Source organism: the organism of the source record quoted next, unplaced genomic scaffold (assembly GCF_019419815.1).
Source record: "Pyrus x bretschneideri cultivar Hongxiangsu unplaced genomic scaffold, Pyrus_bretschneideri_v1 Contig6, whole genome shotgun sequence".
Classification (NCBI taxonomy): Eukaryota; Viridiplantae; Streptophyta; class Magnoliopsida; order Rosales; family Rosaceae; genus Pyrus; species Pyrus x bretschneideri.
In genome coordinates this window covers 11,395,272-11,414,048 of record NW_025999798.1, presented here as the reverse complement: position 1 = coordinate 11,414,048, position 18,777 = coordinate 11,395,272, and the positions used below count along the sequence as shown (strand labels likewise).

Below are 18,777 nucleotides of genomic sequence, written 5' to 3'. Positions count from 1 at the left end.
TGATTTTATGGGTCCATTCCCTATGTCTTTTGGTTTTACGTACATTTTACTTGCCGTTGATTATGTGTCAAAGTGGGTGGAAGCTAAAGCCACCCGAACTAACGATTCTAGAGTTGTTGCAGACTTTGTGAAATCTAACATTTTCTCTAGATTTGGGATGCCTCGAGTGCTCATAAGCGATGGTGGGACTCATTTTTGCAACCGCACCATTATAGCATTGCTCAAGAAGTACAACGTGATGCATAAGGTTTCCACACCTTATCACCCCCAAACCAGTGGCCAAGCTGAAGTTTCAAATCGAGAAATCAAGCAAATCCTGGAAAAGACCGTTGGGCCGAATAGAAAAGATTGGAGCTTGCGCTTGGAGGATGCACTATGGGCCTATCGAACGGCGTACAAAACGCCCATTGGTATGTCCCCATTTCGGCTAGTCTATGGCAAGCCGTGCCATCTACCCGTAGAGCTTGAACACAAGGCACATTGGGCGGTCAAGACCTTCAATATGGATGTGGACGCGGCTGGAAACCATAGGAAGCTACAATTGAGCGAGCTTGAAGATATTAGGCATGAAGCGTATGAGAATGCCCGGATTTACAAGGAGAAGACCAAGGCCGTCCATGACAAGATGATTAGAGGCAAAACCTTCTCAATTGGGCAGAAAGTGTTGTTATTCAATTCTCGTCTTCGATTATTCCCCGGTAAGTTACGTTCAAAGTGGGTTGGCCCTTTTATTGTCACTAATGTTTTCTCTCATGGTGCAGTACAAATCAAAAGTTCAAGGACGCAGCAAGAATTCAAAGTGAATGGGCATCGATTGAAGCCCTATTACGAGACGTTTGAGGAGCATGTCGTGGAGGAGGTACCCCTCCATGCCGTGGAACCTAGTCAAGCTTAAACGGAGGTACCGTCCGGCTGCAAGACGTAAAAGAAAGCGCTACTTGGGAGGCAACCCAATACAGTGAATAAAGCTTGTTTATTGATTTCCGAGTGATTACCAAAAAAAAAAAAAAAAAACATGGCAGAAAGATGGAGTCTTCACAAAGGTTGTGTACTTGAGGCCCCACTACGTGGCAACACTCTCGGAACAGGAGGTCTCGGAGAAGAAGGCATAGGAGCGGGAGGTACCGAAGATAGATCATTCAAGGCCCCAAACCTTGGTGGAACGCTGGATGACCCAGGAAAGAGGTGCCTCTGGAAGAAAGCTGCAAGCCGTTGACGGTCATCAAGCTCATCAAGCTTCCTCTTCATGCCTGTTGAATAATTGTTGGCAAGCACGTGCAAACTTCGGTTCTCGTACTTAAGCTGTTTGATCTCCTGCTTAAGACTCTCCACCTCCGCCATCAAGGATTCAACCTGACGGGAGCGAGCAAGAAGGCGTTGGCCCATGTTGGACACAGAGCCAGCACACTGAACACTCAGAGCCAGGGATTCTTGAACGGCCAACTCATCGGACCGTCCTGAAAGCAGCTGACTGTCTTTGGGAGTGAGGAGGTTCCGAGCCACTATCGTAGCCGTTGTGGGATCCGTCATCACAGAGTCCTCATCTGTAAGAGGGCCATGGGAAGAAAAGAAAGACGGGCACCATACCTTACCCTGACGAGACGCGACCGGATCACTGCTTAGACTCAAATCTAAGCAAAGGTTCGATGGGTTGGATGAGCTAGCCATTGTTCACGAAGTTAAAAGAAAAAGGGTGGACGGAGTAGATTTTCAAAAGGGCCGGAGACGAGTTTCAAGAATGGAAAATCTTCAGAATGTGTAAGTTGGCAGTGATCGATAGCTCTATAAAAAGCCAAGGCAACGCGTCCACAAATTCAAAAAAGCCTCGGCTTTTCAGAAATCGCGTTCAACACGTGGAGGCCATCATCGCAACTACACGTCTTTAGCCGACAAGCGCAAAGTTCGGCGACGCTTTATCTGCTTTTCAGAAAACGCGTGCAGCGTTATCGAAGAGGCGTCTTCAAAGATCGAAGAGTCGTCACTATTCCAAAAAGCCGGATTTGCGGGATCAAAATGTTTGTCGACAACGGTAAAAGAACAGTATCACCACTTGCTATTGAATTCTCTATATATGTCGATCTTCATTTTTTTTTTGGCAAGACAGAACTGAAGAAAATGCCCAACTCTTTCTCACCTCTGAGGGTGCACTCCCAGCAAAGCCTTTCGAGATACTCCATTCTTTCTTCTTCCCCAAAGATGATACCAGATGCCTGGAGTACAGATGATCCAGGAGGAAGCAGCACAACAAATACATGTGCTGATTCATTCACCGCTTCTTCAAAAGCAAAGGTATCTCATATCATCAAGGGCAAAAGCAAAGGTATCTCATATCATGCTCTTTCCCTGTCTTTTCCTTTGTCCTTGATATTACTTGCATGGCAAAGTGAAAGAAGCAATCAGCCGGCACTTGGAGTCTATCTGGACTCTATTCCCTGGTTGCTTACCTAGCTTTGCTGAGCTATCCTCTAACCCTCTTCAATACGAATTGGAGAGATTGAACAAAGAAACAGATGAAAGGAGGAAGCTCAGACCTTCGGGGGAGACCAAAGGACGCCTGCTGCCTAGTTCAAGAGTAGCACAAAGGAAAATCAACGATGGGAGCAGCGCAGTGAAAGAGTAAGCCTGTGGAATCACAAAGATCCAAGCCTCACTGCAATCATCAAGGAGAAGATGGAACGAACACTTCATAACCAGATTTGCATCTCTAAACTCTTCTCTTTGTTAGATACATTCTGCCATGTTTAGTATGTTTAATTGCTGTTTATATGTTTGCTTGTGTGTAGTGTGGTTTTTAACATTGAGGACAATGTTTGATTTAAGTGTGGGGGAGTTACTAAAGTGTTTTGATGAAAATTCGTAGGGTTTTATCCACCATAACTTCAAATGTTGTTTCTTGCTGTTTTTAAGTGTGTTTAGTATGTGTTGACTTAAAAATTCGAAAATCACATAAAAATTTGAAAAACATGTTTTGAAAAGCCTAAAAAGAGTGTTTTGAGTCGTTTTTGTGTCGTAGGTCACCTTCCAACACAATGATAAGGATTTGGTTTCTAATTGCATGACTGTTGAAAAGAGTTATAAACATGGAGAAAAGTTTGATTTACTCTTGGTATATGCTTGGTTATGGTTATAATGTATGACTTCACATGCAATCATAAAAGAAAAAAAAAAAAATTAGTTATGTAACATGCTTGAAGGAAGGAACTCAAACAAACGCTACAACCCTGAGAGATTTGAGCCTATAACGTTCTTTGGAGAGTATAATCTGTGATTTCTTGTTTTCTAAAGTTGTTGCATGATCTCATTATTCTTTGCTTGGTTACTACTTAGAAGGCGTTTCATCATATAGTTCCAAATGCTAGAACTCATGCCCAGTTCATTCAAAGCATGTTATTGATTTACATAGCATATTCAAGATGAAGTTGTGTAATTGCCACCATAGCCAAATAACCTCACTTCCCATATTTCGTATATGTTGTAAGTTTTACCCCCGTTGAGCTTTGTTTAGCCTTTATTCTTTGTCAACCCACATTATCCTCACCTAGCCTAGTTTAGGACAATCCACACCTTTGTTCTAAGAAGATAGTGAGCATGACTTAAATGAATTCCTTTTGAGTTACATTATGCAAGAAAATGAGTGTGGGAGAAGGAATGCTTGTTCTTAAGTATGTTTTGAGTTTCAAAAGAAAAGAAAAACAGAAAAGAAAAGAAAGAAAGAAAAAAAGAGCTTGAAAAAAAATGAAAGAATGAGTGATTGAAGTAAGGGCTCAAAACACCAATTCTGGCCCTAAATTGTCTCCCTTTTTGTTCCAAAGTTGAGTTTTCATTCAAAAGTGAATTCTAAGTTGATTCAATTGCCTTGCTCACTATTTCTTTAAGAACCTTTGTTTTCCATATCCCTTCTTTGTTATCCACACGCCCCAAGCCCCATTACAACCCGTGACTTCAATCTTGAGTGTTATGTGTTTCAATTTGTGGAGTTTGAACTTGGTATGAGCATATGGTGTCATTGGTTCTCGCGTCTAAGTAGTAGCATTCCATTCATGAGATCATATCTAAACATGCTTATTAACTCCAGAAATTGCATTCTTTGTGATACATATATGTGAGTGTTCGTTTTCATGTTTACATCAATCTTCTCACATATACTTAGTGTAGGGTGTGTAGTCAGAAAATCTGAGTGAAATTGAGTGCATATCTTGTGAGGAATTGAGCAAATTCTCTAAGGCATGTTACTACATTCAAAATATGGTGTTAAATGCTTAATTGTGAAATAGTATGTGGTGACTCTGATTAAGAATGTACTTAAGTATGAAGATGACTAAATTCTGTGGGAATAATGATTTTTAATTTGTCATGTGCATTGGAAATTCCTGAAACGATTGTTGGAAGGTGTAGGTTGTGTTTAAAGTGTTTAGTGTCGTTTTGTTTATTTGTTTTTATTCTGTTTTGCTCGAGGACTAGCAAAAGATAAGTGTGGGGGAGTTTGATAGGAGCATATTCATGCGACTTAAATGGCTTGTTCTCGTGCATTTACGTTATGTTTCTCTAGTTATTTTAGTCCTTTATGCTTCTTTTGTGTGTTTTCAGGTTCTAAGGGCTTAAGGAAGAAAAAAGATGCATTTTGGAGCATTTTGGAGCAAAATTGGGCTTGGAATGGATAGCATATGATTGGAGCCAAAATGTTGGACGAATTTGAAGGCCTTGTATTCACTTTGGACATAAAACAAAGGGCCTAGCCCATTCTCTCTTAAACCAAGCCCTTTGCCATGCATTTCCTTCCAATTCCAAAGCCCAAAATCAATTCAAAAGCCATGCAAATCCATATTCAACACCCTAAACTACAAGCATGCATCATTACACCACCTTCTCCATCTTTATTCCATATGCATTCATTATAATTCACCCCACTACCACCACTCACACACACATGCAATTACACACACCATTCACCCCTTTGTGCCGTGCATCATCTCACCAAGCAATCAAACAAGCCACATGCATGTCCCTTTAATCATTCAACCACATTCCCACTTTCCTAGCTAACCCTACATGCATTCTTTATTCACTCTTCATCATTGCACCACAAATCACTAACCCTACATGCATTCATAAATCATCCACACCTTTGTGCCATGCACATCCATAGCCTTCCCAACATAATGCACATTCATCCCTTTCTCCATACCAAAACCGTGCAAAACATTTCATTCCATTCATTCATCATTCCATCTCATGCATCACCATTTATTCCACCCTAGAGCCTCATTATTCAATCCATCATTCATCTATCTTCCACCCCCTTTAATCATTTAACCCACATACATTCACAACACACTTCACATGCAAAACAACAACCATTCACACACCAAAACATCATTGCCGTGCACTTCACTTTGAAATTCCAGCATCTTCACATGTATTTCTAGCTTTCCCTTGCATTTCCACCACTCATTCTTCATCATTTCAGCTACCTACATGCATTATTTATTAAACTTTTCATCATTGCATCCAGAAAATGAGCAAGAAAGCTTCACAAACACATGCTTCTTCAACAAACAAATCAGCAACACATGCACCATCCTTCCCTTTGCCGTGGGTTCCCTTTGGCCCCCTTGTGAAATTTCAGCTTTCCACCCACTTTCCTAGTCTTTTATCACATGCATTGCAGCCATATGTTCCCTCCACTACTCCTATAAATACCTTGCATTCTCATCATTCAAGGCATTCCTCATTTCATACACAAAAACACACCACAAACACACCATTTCCCAAACCTTGCCGTGCCTATCCTTCATTTCTGTGCAGTTTTTCTCCTCCATTGCAGCCACTATCCAACCACTTCCCATCCCTCCAAAACACTTCATCCCATCACACAACCTATCCTTAAACCTTGTGCTACAACAACGAGGAAGAGAAAAGTGCCTAAACGTTCATACAATTCAAGTTTGAGTTGTTGGAATGTTTAGGTGTTTCTTTGATTTCAAAGTTTCATTTTAATTCTCTTTGTTTTGTATGTATGGAAGAGAAGAGTGCTTAAACGTTCATACAATTCAAGGTTTGAGTTGTTGGAATGTTTAGGTGTTTCTTTGATTTCAAGGTTATGAGGAACTAAACCCCCTTTAGGTAGGGGTGATTCGAAACTATGTTTATATTTGCAATATGAATTGATTAACTTTCGTTGGAATTTCATAAGTTGTGGATTCAATTTGTTTAACCGTTTGATTGATAGCTTATTTATGAATGTTTATTAAGAATGCGCGCTTAATTTTCATGCATAAATATGACGCTAGAATATAAGTGAATTTCACCTAAAAGTTATGAACTTATATTCACAAGTAGTGGAGGTTGCTTCTAAACAATCGAGTTAAATGAATTCTTGGCACGAGTTTCATGCTCATCATAGTAACGAATGCCTCGTCAACACTTATAGTTTTCATAATGCTTAATGATCTTTGATTGTATCTTTATTGTGCTGTTCACGTAAAGGACTTTTGGAGAATGTTGTGAATTGCGTTGCGCAAACCCATCCAATTCATTAACTTAAGGAAAACTTGACGGTTAATTTAAGCGGACCTAATTAATCCGGAGTGTTGAGTTTCATAATTTATCGAAAGACCAACTGAGAATCAATCTTGTATGCAAGTATAACATGTGTGGAGAAGAACCCCTTAGCTAGCCTTCATTCCATTCGTTCCATCACAATTTCATATTTACATTCCGCTCAGTTTATTAACTTGTTTTGTTATTTCAATTTTCGTCAAATCAAAACTTTTTCCCCCCCCCTTTTACTTTCTTGTTCTTTAGTGCTTAGAATCTGTTTAGTTTATGTTTTAAGGTATTTTGAATCAAGCCATAATCTTAAATTCATCCAAAATTAGTTTTGAGTCTTTTTGGTTTGTCTTAATGTTTAAATTTTAGTTTTGCATTCTTTGAGTCTAGTTTAGTGTTTTATCTTGTTTTTACGTTTTTGAGTCAGTTTCCAAGGTTTTAGCAATCCCTCCTAATCCCCGGTCCAGAACGATCCCTACTTATACTTATACTACAATTGACAAAAAGAGGGTTTAATTTGTGTGCGTATAAATCTCGCATCAGGAGGACAACCTCTGAACAAATAAGAGGGTTAAGAATTCAGTTAAGGTTCAAGGTGCTTGTTTTTGCTTATGTGATTTCCTCATTCTCCGATCTCGGATCATAAAGCTTCTAGTTCTTTTTTGTGGGCGACGAAGATGGTGGTTCCACATCTTGATAGTCCATACCATTTTCAGCAATCTCAATGACCTTCTTCCCGATGTAAGTGGCTTGAATTGTAGGGTGGAGTTGGTAGTTTTGTGTTGGGTTTGGAGGTGATGGCATGATGGGGTGGTGATGACTGTTAGTTGGTGGAGGTTATGCTTTCATGACCTTCTATTTTTGAGACAAAGTGAACCCTATTTAATTTAACAGATTTTTAATTGGTATGACATTTTTAATAGGTTGGGCACTTATTTGGAATGTTTAAAAAGATTGAGACCAATTTAAAATGACAGTAAAAAATTGGAGAGTTTTAGGTATTTAATCCAAATTAATTTCATATGAAAAAGGCATTTCATGCCATCTTCTTCTCAAGGGATAAATGAATTTCATAAAAAAATAGGCATTTCCTATGGTAGGAGTCGAAACCAAAAGGTCAAATTTTCCGAGATATTAATTTGCTACACCAAATCGTTTCGAACAAAACTGGACGTATAATATATTTAAATAATTGAGGTGCACCCATTGTTTAGAGCTTAGCGTCTTGCTAAATAGGGGTGCAACTCGGGCAGGTTGGGCGGGTTGGAAGGTCAACCTAATTTTAATCCAATTTTTACAATTCGGGCTCAAATTCAGGTTAGGTTTGATTCTGATTCATTTGGCCTCGGGTTTAATTGAGTTTGAGTTTACTTGGGTTGGGTTTGGGTTACCTAACTTTTTTGAGTTTAATCTTGTAATAACTTAGTTTCCAACAATATCTAAAAAAAATTAAGTCAAGTAACATCAAAGCTAGCTAACTTTAATTTCATAAATCAATCAAAGTTGATGAGCAATTGCTTCGAGACACAAAGAATTTAGGTTTTGCAGACAAACAATCTACTATAAAGTTTTAAGATTTAGAGACTACGAATATGGGCTGACTAATCAAAATCTCTTATTCCCTAAAAGTTTAAGTAATTATAAAGGATAATTTATTAAAAAAATATATTAGAAAGGGTTGGTTTTTGTACTTGGCCCTCTTGGGTGTAATATGAGCATTAATTGATATGGGTTACAATCTGGTTAGATTGAGTTTGGTTAATTGGGTTGGGTTGGGTTGGGGATGGATGGACAAATGATCAACCCAACTCAACCTAATCAATGAACGAGTTGAAATTGGGTTAGGCTCGGACGGGTTATAACTAAAAAAAACCTCTTGTTTGGGTTTAAAGTCGGGTTGAACATTAACGGGTTCTAGTTGACCCAACCCAAATTGCACCCCTATTACTAAACTTATCCTAAACCTTAAGGCTTCAACTCAAGAATGGTTTTTTTTATTTATTATTATTTAAACACCACTACCCATCTAAGTTTACCTTACTACTTTACAAATTTATTTTTTTTATAAATTTTAATTTTGTAAAAAGACAAAATACGATATATTACATTATTTCTATTTTCACTCACACAAAATAGGATATACATATATATATATGTATATATATTGTGACATATGTTCTAATACATATTGTGATTGTGTAAATCCTAAGTACAAATAGATTATGAATCCTTTGGGATCTAAAAGATCTTTCCTAATAGACTTTGTATTACTTGGAGAGCAAGCTTATCTCCTCCTTATTACTATAAATAAAGGCACAAGGATTGGGGAATTAGCACACAATTCCTCAAGCCTATTCTCCACTCTCTTTTTGTCTATGCCGCATCCCTCAGTTAAATATAGGCCACAACATGTTATCAGCACATTCATCCGCTGTGCTAAGGAATCTGACGTGGTTATTCTTCAATCAGAGGAGTATTACGTTTCAATTATTCTTAATTGATTTTTTTTTTAATTTTATTGAATTCATATACTTTTATTGATTCAATTTTAATTTTTTTCTTGAACACGATACAAGGTTTGGAGATGGAAAGCCGAAATTGAAGAAATAATTTTCTGCATCAAACTAGTTCATTAATATCATCAGGCAATCAGGTTCTTCCAAAACAACGGTTTTTATCTCGATATTTTTACAGCCCTGATAGCATAAACATTCACCATAATGCATGACCTCAACTTTACGTTTTTCGAATTTTAGATTCTATATAAATTATCTATGCATTATATTCATAATTTTAAATTATGTGAATTGATATTACATGAAATTATGTATAGATCAACATTAAATTATATATGCATATAATTGAATTGAATAAAATTAAAAAAAAAAATTAATGAGGGTTTCAAGACCCCAACCAGCGAGCTGCAGGCTTTGAGCCGCACCACTACGCAAGCCATTGAGCTACGATGCACTGGAGCACAGCTGTGCTATGATGAGAACCCAAAAAACGAAGTCGTTTGGCATCATCCCTAACCCATAAAACCTAGCCTCGTCGGAAGCTAAGCCCATATTTTGCTGTTCTTTTTCATGACATCACGACTTGCAGTTGTGTCCCCTTTGGGGTTTGCACCTTTGTCTCCGATGACGTCCCTTGAATTTCCCACTGAAATTCATCGAAATCAAAGATTCCCTGAATCGAATCCCCTTAGTTCTACACTTCCCTTCCATTGAGAATCCCCTTGGTTACCACCATGCATCGCGACTCAACTTGAGGTTTTTCCTGACCCCAACACTACCGCCAGAAGCGACGACTCCGGTTTTCTTCCCCGGTGAACTCACCCAGCACAGCTGGGATTCCTGGTTAGACAAACACACAGCTTTTTTTTTTTCCTTTTGGGCCTTGGCTTACCTTGGCTTGCAGTCAGAAATTATTTTCTGTTGGGCTTGCTAGCAACAGCCCCATGTTACCCCCTATCTCGGCCCGTGACACACAAGGTGTCCCTCACTCTACGCCATACCAAATCCTAGCCAACAGCTAGTGACTCGGTGTACCTGCACCGCGAGGCACTAGAGTGCACCCTTGTTTGGGCCTCTGTGTCTAGGCTTGCTTATGCAGCCTAAATCTTGAACTATTGGGCTTGTAGCTTTGGCCTGCTCCCATGACACACCTAGTTTTGGGCCTATGTTTTTGGTCCAATTTTTTGAGGCTTTATTGGGTTTATATTTTTCGCCCAATTCTTCCTATTGGCCTGAAGATTAATAATTAATTAAATCACTATATATTCTTGCCTACATGCATTTTTCAATTGCTATATATTTTTTGTCTTGTATATATTGCGTTTATTTGCAGGTATTATGAACTTGAAGTACATACTTCTGAATTCGATGTTTTCAAAAAAGTGCCATAGAAACCTGAAGTTTCTTAACACTTAACACTCATGTTGAGACTCGAAGTTCTCCATGCTTAAATTCGTTTAAATCAAACATGTCTTAGAACCTGCATGTTCTAACTTTGTTGTTTATGGAAATTTTATTTACTAAAACACGAATCACATTTTTGTTTTCGCCATTCAGCGTATTATCGAACCTTAACAAGTTCGATTTCATTGATTTGGAAGTTTCGAACAAGAAACTACTTTATGTGGATACAAGACGTGACACCCTGCTTGACTATAACTAGTTGCGAAATCATTATAGCCAGTTATGGTGTGGAAGAGCTGAATAAGCCTCCGCCATAATCTTCATTTGAAGACTTATGCCTCAAGCATATAAAAAAAAGGGAAGTACGTCACTGCCAAGGACTTCATGGCTCTTTGACTAGCTATGGACCGTTTCAAATCATGCAAAGATTAGCAATATAGAAAGCGGAAGTTTACCAAATTCTTATATCTGATTACTACCACACCTATGAAAGAAAGGTACCCAAACAATTGGGCTGGGAGGTACCGAACTGTATAGACCCAGTTTCGGCTGAAGTCTACCGAATGGTGGTGCCCTGCTTCTGCAAGGATGCATTGACTTACATGCTCTGCTTCGGCAAAAGCCTACCAAACAGACCCCTCCACCTTCGGCTGGAACCTACCAAACCTAAGTTTGGGTCTGTCTGTCTCTATCTCACAATCTCATTTCAAGTTTGTTTTACAGCATATGGTAGAATCAAGATTTACCAAGAGGTGGCATCACGCCCAAACCATGATTCTTAGCACCTAATACCTAAAACTTCAAGAATAAAGGATAGTATTCCCGAACCTCAACCCTCCAGAATCTAATTTAGTTTCGACAAAATAGATCATTGGTTATGCACTTTTTTTGTGCTTTTACCAATGTTGTTGAAGAATACTATTCCTATAGTCAATCTGTGAGACTAATTTTGCTCCACCTAGCATATTTGGTGAGCGAAATTTGACATGGAAGGCCGTACTGACTAAACCCTCTTGTATATTTGGTTTACTTTATGAATAATTTATTTTGTTCTTGGATTTAAGATTGGTGTTTGGATGTTACTATTATTCTCAAATAAGAGTTAATTAATGAAAATTACCACATGTGCCTAATACAATTAACTCATGCTTAGGTATGTTTTGTGGGGATGTTAGCAGTATGGTTCTATGCTAACTTCATACCTAATCATCCCCTGACAACCTTTCAGGCTTATTTAACCTGATTGTGGGGGCATGGCACTGCCCTATATTGTCCAATGGTACTAATTTTACCATAAAGGGAAGCCGTATACTCACTCGTTCCGGAAGAACGCATTTTGAGCTTTAAGGATATTCGAGAGCATTATTACCATATTGAAACCAATGTCAAAAATGAAGTAAAATTCCTTGGCTTATTACCATATTGCACTTCCTATGAATATAGCCAAAAGCATATTCTAGAGAAGATGGAACGCTTAACGAGTGGATTACACCCATTCAAGCCCAATATGTGGCTGGTCAGAAGCCCGAGATTCCAAAAGAATTTTCGCTATGGATGTATGTTTGGGATATCTAGGATGATTCATGATGTGCAGTTTTGGGCATCCTCTTACCAGAAGTAAAAACATCATCCTTGGAAGTGTATCATGCCTTAGCACCCTCTATATTTTCTACAAACACCATCCATCTTTTCTACAAAGGATTCAAAGGGACATTTATGGACTGATTTAACCACCTTGGGGACCATTTAGATACTTTATGGTATTGGTTGATGCATTTGCATGTTGGTCACACGTGTGGCTGTTGTCCACCAGCTGCATTCTCCACACTGGTGGCTCAGATTAACAAGCTCAAGGCTCACCACCCCGATTATCTGATCAAATCTATTCGATTGGATAAGTTGGAGAATTTACATCAAAAATTTTTGATGGATATTGCCTGTTAGTTGGGTTTAGAAGTTGAACATTCAGTATCCCATTTTCATACCCAGAATAACCCATCAGAAGTATTCATTAAACGCCTTGAAATGATTGCACGATCGATTGGTCATACGTACCAAGTTCTCGATCTCTGCTTAGGGCCATGCAATATTGCAAGCACCCATGTTGGTCTGCCTGAGGCCCATCATGACCCAACCTTATAAAACATATGTTAGTTGGTTACCAGATACGAACCCGACATATAGCATTTATGCGTCTTTGGTTGTGTGGTCTATGTGTCATTTGCAACACCCTTACGTACAAATAAAATAGGTCTTCATAGAAGGATAGAAATTTATGTCGGTTATGATTGTCTTTCTAAAATTCGTTACTTAGAGCCTTTGAAGGGCGATATCTTTACCACTCATTTTGCGGATTGTCACTTTTATGAGACAGTCTTCCTTCCGTTAAGGGAAGATAAGAACGTCAACGTTCCTTAAGAACGACACAAATTATCGTGGACGTCCATATTATGTTGCATCTTGATCCTAATCTAGATCGTTAGAGTATAACCAGACATTTCCTCTGATCTAGCAAAAGTGACGATATCACATATACTAGCTGTAAATGTGCCTACAATGATGAATGTACCAAATGTACGACAGACGTTCATCCCCGAAAGCAGGAACACCACTACTGTGGCCAACCCTCGTACATTGGTGGCTAGCCAATCAATCTGTCCTGCGCCAGAAGCGTGGCAGATCACTTAGTTCCAGGTTCATCTCCCTAAAAGTATAGGAACATGGCACGAACGAATCCACCCCTCAATCACTGTCTCAATCATTTCCGTCTTATGAGATTAGATCCGGGTTACTCCCGAGATCTAAAGTTCTTGGTCCAGTATACTAGTTTGGATGATATATGGAATTGGAATGAGATTATCATAAATGATGTTTCATTTATATGAAAACTACAGACATGAATGAAAAGCGACGATAACGAACTGCGTTCTGTTGATTAGTGTCAACGTATAACTGATTGGTCAACCAGAAGAATCAATCCATGACAAATGAGATAAATGAAATAGTGCAATATGACGTCTTGTGGCGCAAAACTTCTTTTTATATGTCATGTGATTGATTGCAGCATTACTAACGTGGTTGTAGTATATCTGGGATCCGGATACAAAACCTACATGAAGTTTCCAAAGTACTTACATGTACTGATTTAAATAGTTCTAGACCATAAGGACACCCTCTCAGTTCTGATGAGGCCTTCACTTTGCGGATGCAGAACTATCTGGGTGGATGTGGTATACCCGTCTAAGTGAATATTTGATTAGTTAGGGATATATGCCCTACGTGTACAAAATCCGAAATTGCTAGAGTTGAGAAAACTGAAGTTTCGAGCACATCCACGCCATTACCTTGACCTGAAGTTTCCAGCTAGTTCTAATGGTATTCTGGTCCACCAGTTGAACTAGACTCAGAAAGTGTTACATCAAATTATACCCTGATCGTTTGTACGCTAGATGGAAATGAGACCTTTACGGAGGGTATGGAGCATAAGATTCTATATTGGAACGGGATGCGACCATATATAAGTACCATTGGCGTTTGTTATACTTAGCTCAAATGCACTAGATCAAACATCTTATGTGCTGATAATCTTTTTGCATAAAACAACACTGTACCTACACGCCATCACCAAATTGGTGTTAAAGACATTTTTCTATTACTACAAATTTGGGCTTACCTATCCCTATGCATCTTAGAATAGATCACACCCCTTTGATCTTCAGAATGATGCCTACCTTGTGGGATTCGTTGAATCAGACTATTTATCTGATCGCACAAGGTACGTTACCGAATGGTTATGTCTTTATCGTTAAGGAACACCGCAATATCTTGGAGGTCCGTGATATAGACATTTAGTTGTGAAACCTTTGAATTGTTCCAAGACTCATTGTATCTCATCACGTGAAAGATATGATCGAGAACTCTTGTTGAGCATATTTGAACTCTCTGTGATTTTCATCCATCGTTGGCTCTCAACAACGATCCATGAAGACAACGCCTTGTCTATCGACCAGATCATGATAGATCTAATAAGTCAACGCCAAACATATTTTGTCTACATAATCATAAGCATCAGAAGATTGAACTCAAGCAGTGTGATCTAGACAACCTTGCTAGGCTTGGCAAACAGGTCATGTCTGTTGTGTTTGTGTAACACCTGTTATCTTAATAGGTTATGTCATGTCACACCTGTTACCTTAACGGGTCATTAACAGGTTGAGTCATTTTATCCAACAGGTAAAATGACCCAACCTGTTATGACTTATTAAGATTTTTTTTTTTTTTTACCACATTGCCACATAAATATTACTTCAAAAATTTAAACACACATTTGTCGTTATGTACTACATCTACACTCCAAAATAAGAGCTTAATAAAAAAGCATCAATACACTACTAGTCTACTACAAAATATAAAATGTGAAAGGATATGCAAAATGAAAGAGTTTTTATTTTCAAGGTTGTGAAGCCTTTCTCAGAAGTTAAAACCTTACCAATGAAACTTAAAGCTTGCATGTTATTCCTTTTACAAAATTCATACCCTTAACGTGTGCTTGACTATGTGTGGTTTTCTTGTAGCTACCAGAGTCGAGTCGAAGAAAGTGGATGGAGGAGGATGCAAGAGAGATGAGCGGATTCAAGGAGAACGGGGCAAAGTGTTGAAAGTCTGGAGAGATTGAGAGTGAATGACAGAAAAGGATAATCTGGGCTCCAACCTAATGTACAATGGGCGGTTGAGATTAAATCTCAGTCGATCCAATGGTCATCAATTTTCTAAATTTAATTTAATATATATATAATTATTATATTATATTTTTAGGGGTATAAAATTATTAAATTAATATTTTGCTTATCGTGTATCATGTTACCCATATGTATACCCAGACCAACCCTTTATCTTAACAGGTGCTTATCAGGTTACCCGATAACGACCCGATTAGTTACTGTGTTGATCCGAAAACCTGTTAATTCTCTGTCGTGTCGTGTCGAGTTAACAGATCGTGTCAGAAATTGCCAGACCTAAACCTTGCCGACCTTTGCACGATGTCACTATTGAAGTCTACCTTCCAGAAGCTTGTCCGAGGAATTGGTATGCCTAACTATTCATATGCAATGCTTGTAATTCTCATTTGGAAGTTCTATTAAACTCAGAGGGAGTATCCAGAAGTATACTCACCCGACCTTAATGTACTATTTTTCTCTATGCTTAGGAGCATTTGTCCTACTAGGTTTTTGCTACTTAATTAGGTTTTGACGAGGCACCCATCCTGGGTTGGTCATACCCTTGTGTACATTCTACTTATGTCTCGAAGACGCATAGTTTTGACTTAATGCAACTTCTTACCTTTCTCCTTTGACAATGGATTTTTGTCCCACTTTAGGTTTTGTCGTAGCGAGGTTTTATGAGTTTTACCACCCATGCATTATTCTGTTTGTTTTGAGACTCGCATTCATTACCTGTGCCGATTAGGCGAGACGACTTCATCAACTGCTTCTACATTTGCCTGAAGATGTGATGCGTCATCTACTTGAGTATTTGCACACTCAATGGAGAGTGTTGTGACATATGTTCTAATATATATTGTGATTGTGTAAATCCTAAGTAGAGATAGATTAGGAATCCTTTGGAATCTAGAAGATCTTTTCTAATAGACTTTTATTACTTAGAGAGCAAGTTTATTTCTTTCTTATCGCTATTAATAAAGAAACAATGACTAAAAATATTATCCACACTACTTCTCTCTTTGCTTTAGCTACTGTTTATGCTTTGATACAGTATTAAGTTCGTTTTGTCCTTCCCGGCCACGTGTCTTTCATCGTTTGTTTCTCCTGCTTCGACCGCATCTTTTTTGTTTTACCTTTCCTCTTCGTTTTTCGCCTTCATTAGGCTGCTATTTTCCCCTCTTGGCCAGCCCCTCTTTTGCTCTCAAATCCTTGCTCTTTCTTTTGCAAAATAGTCTCAGAAGAGATCCCGGGTTTAATTTTTTTGGGGGATTTAGTTTCAAGTCTTTCGCAGTATCGAATCCTTTGTTGTTCGGCGTTTTGTTCTCATCTTGCGGTCGTCGGGGCAGCAGCTTTAAGGTAAGTTTGTTTTTAATGATTTATCCTCATTTTACGATGTCTGGGCTAACAAATTTAAGGTCTTTATTTTTCTTTTTGCTGCGGATCTGCAGGTTTTGACAAGTTTTTTGTGAAATTGGTGACTAATGGTATGCTGCCTCTTTAGATTGTCGGCAATCAAATTATACTGAGCTTGGGTATGTTTAAAACAACTGTCTGATTTTCGATTCTAAGTTTGTAGCTTCAATTTCCATATAAAGTTTCCATTTTTCATGATTTCTTGAATTTGGGTTTTAAACAATGGAAATACTGCCAGATTCTTATCATTATGTGCAAATTACTGGTGATTTGGACTGGTGCCTGACATTTAGAGAATGGCTCGCAGCTTTAATTTCTTTTTCCTTCATTATTACTGTTTTCAAAATTTATACTGCTGGGTATTGATAATTTGTAGTCTGTGAGGGCTTCAGTCTGTTGGAATTTTGAATGGTTATTACTTCATCGGAATTTGGGTGGTCCAACTTTTGAATTAGAAGAAACCCATTTGATTAATATTTTTGGTGGATTGGCTCTCTGTGCTTTCTCTGTTATTTCTTCCCCAGTTGAAAAGTGGAAGCCCCAACTTTAAGCTCAGAGCTTGAATTTCTCAATCATTCGTTTCTCTGCACTCTCATCAGTCACTCGATCCTCTCTCTGAGGAACTGGGTAATTTTCCAGCTCTATCAAGTAATACTCCATTTAATTGCTTAATTGAGGTTTTTTGTTTCTCCTTTTCGCTCTTTCATCAGTTCATTGGCTTTGATGTTGGGCCTAAGTAAATGGGAAATCATTAATTGGCATTGTTCAAGATATAATTCTGTGTTTTTGGATTTGTGAAACGATTTGGCTAATGAAGAGAGTGGTTTTTTGTATATAGATTACACACATGTGGGGTGATCTATCTTTCCTAATAAATTTCCCATCTGTTTCAGGTATAAATTTTTCTTATCTATTTGCAAACAAGTTTTGATTTTGTATTATTTACATTCCTGCCATTGCCAAAAAGCATGGGCTGCAGAGACAAAGAGAGGGAGATAGGCGGGGGATGGCAGGGAGGGGAAGGGAGAGGGAGGAGTGAGGTTGCCATAAAAGGAGGTTAAGGTTGATTTTTTGTCCTCAAATCAAGGGTTGATGTTGGGATTGAGGGATGGGTTGAAATTGCCACTAGAAGCCTAAATTAATGGGTAGCTATCGGTGATTGAGAGATTGATTTGAGAAGGATGAGAGAGAGACAGAAAGACACCCACTGCTTTCATTCGTGCTTGATTTCAGATTTGCTCCAATATCTGTGCTTAGTAATATTTCTGCAATTTGTGTTATGCTTTCGCTCCAATACCTCATGTCTATTAATTTTTGTGCAATTTTGGTGTTTGTGTGTCTCTGTCTTTATGGTTCTTATATCGTTGAAATCATGTTCACTTATTGTGTATTGCTCAAATACCTCTATTGGCTTCTGCGGAGAGGTTCGAGTTCTTTACCGAACTGATTTCATGTCAATTCTATCTCATATTTCTAATGGTTTTGATTAGTTCTTATTATCCCTTCACTGTATTCAAAGATCAATTGTTGTTTATTAGTGTTTGTGCAAATTGGACGGAACTGATGTTTCTATGTTTCTTCTTAGATTCAACTGATATCATGGTAATTCTGCACCTGACCTCTATTGCGTATCTTAATTTATAATCCTTTCACTTACTCATAGCCAATCGTTGGAGCTTGGTACTAAATCAGGTGAATTACAAATGTAAGATCCTCTAATTTCATCTTTTGTGGTTTCAGCAAAGATAATGAATCTTCATAAAGCATCTATTTTTTTGCAGCATAATTCAGTTTCTCAGTTCAGTTTTCAGGTGTAGGTTATCCTCATTTTCCAGTTCCATCAGGGACTACAGGTGTTTATTTTGGTGTCTTTCTTCAGTTCTAAGTCCTTCGCATGAATGTGTGCTGAAATGTAATGTAAAAAACTAGTATGTGCTACTTCTCAGTTTTCTATTTATATGTTTTTGGAATTTTCGGGTGATGGAAATCAACCTGGGTTCATGTTAAAACGATATCATAATTTTCGTTATGGTAAGAACTCAGAACTTAGAACCTTTTTTTCCTTTATCTTTTCCCTTTTTGAAGTTAAGGAATTGAATTACTTTTCTATACCTTTTTGTGATCATTCACTGATAATTTGTTAATTGTTTTAATATATATGACGTTGGATTTCT

The 18,777-nt window shown here is 38.2% G+C and overlaps 1 long non-coding RNA gene across 1 annotated transcript; it reads left to right on the top strand.

The window, feature by feature from the left end:
* Positions 1 to 16,358: 16,358 nt before the first annotated feature.
* Positions 16,359 to 18,777, top strand: LOC108865743. Its single transcript, XR_001951601.2, has 2 exons — positions 16,359 to 16,546; positions 16,639 to 18,777. It is a non-coding gene; the product is annotated as an uncharacterized LOC108865743 (long non-coding RNA).